Source organism: Delphinapterus leucas, chromosome 15 (assembly GCF_059928025.1).
Source record: "Delphinapterus leucas isolate spDelLeu-1000000601 "Yukka" chromosome 15, BTC_Dleu_Yukka2, whole genome shotgun sequence".
In the NCBI taxonomy this organism is placed as follows: domain Eukaryota; kingdom Metazoa; phylum Chordata; class Mammalia; order Artiodactyla; family Monodontidae; genus Delphinapterus; species Delphinapterus leucas.
Window position 1 is genome coordinate 24,451,691 of NC_143143.1, and position 1,340 is coordinate 24,453,030.

The following is a 1,340-nucleotide window of genomic DNA, read 5'->3' on the forward strand; positions in this document are numbered from 1 at the left end:
TGAGCACAAAACAGCATTGGCTATGTTGAACCTCAAAGAAGTGGGATTGTTTTTCCTCAAAGAACCACTGCAGCTTCTGTTGGGATTTATCAATACCTTGCAGAGTGGAGCATCACTGAACTGTGCAGAACTGATAATCAACAGCGACATCTTGTGGCTGCAAGAAGCAACAGCAGGGAGGGACTGAGGAGGCTCCAATACTCTCTGCTCATTGTTGAAGATGCCTGATTCCATTTGGATTGCATAAGCCACTTAAGTTTGAGGACAACCGAGGTTGGTCCTAAGTGGAGTAAAGATGTTACAGTGTTTAACTGCAAACAAAAATGAGATGTGGACGTATCTGCCCTCTGAGATTGAGGAACACAGGGAATCAGTATGCTGTTGGGATGATAAAGGAGACATTTCTGGCGAGGACAACTTTACATTGCCCATCAAGTCTCACCAAACCCAAGGACTACGTGGACTAGGCCAAACCCATAGCTACTCTTAAATCTTTTCAAGCCAGATTGCTCTCAAGTAATGCCAAACTGGATTGAATCAGGATTTTTAAATGTTTATTATCCACCATGCCAAAATACACTTCCAAAGCAAGAAGCATTTCTCTTCGAATAGCAGTCGAGCATGGAAGGCAAGTCGTGACTGGAATTAGCCTGTCCCATATTGTGGAGCCTTATTAACACACTGCCTCTCTTTAAGGGACTTTCCTTTTGAGGCAATTTACAGAATAAAGATAAAAATCCCCAAATCACAAAATCTGCCAAATTATAACTTCTCCTAGAGGAACCACAAGGACTCTCACTTACTCTTTGTTCTGGGTCCAGCAGACGTGGGACTGGAAGGGTCAAAGCTGGAGTGAAATGTCTTCCTCCTGGCAAGGGAGGGGACTGGCTGAACGAGAAGCCACAGTTTGGAGGCCATGCCAAGTGTTGTCAGTGGAAAGAGGAAGGTAGGGCCCCGGTTTTGCAGGCAAAGTGTTTGGTTGGCCAAAAAACAAAACAACAAAACGCTTTCTATCTCTGGACATAAGAAGAATATTTATAAGAAGGAGGAAAAAGAAAAGGAAAGGAAGGGAAGGAGAAAGAGATATTAGGATCTAGAGGACTGAAATAGCAAAATGATAGTGCAAAATCCACCTGATGGGTTCAGTGTCTGTGATTCGTCAGTGCCATGTGGCTTCACTTTGCTTCGAAAGAAGGCAGAACAAGGGCAGAATGAAGGGGAGCCTGGGTCTCATGGCTTCCCTCAAAACAGAGTTCTCGGTATTTTTGCTCGCCCCCTCTGGGTTCTCAGTGCCTAGTGGATTCAGTCAACTATGGACGGCAAGTCTATCCTCTGGAGAG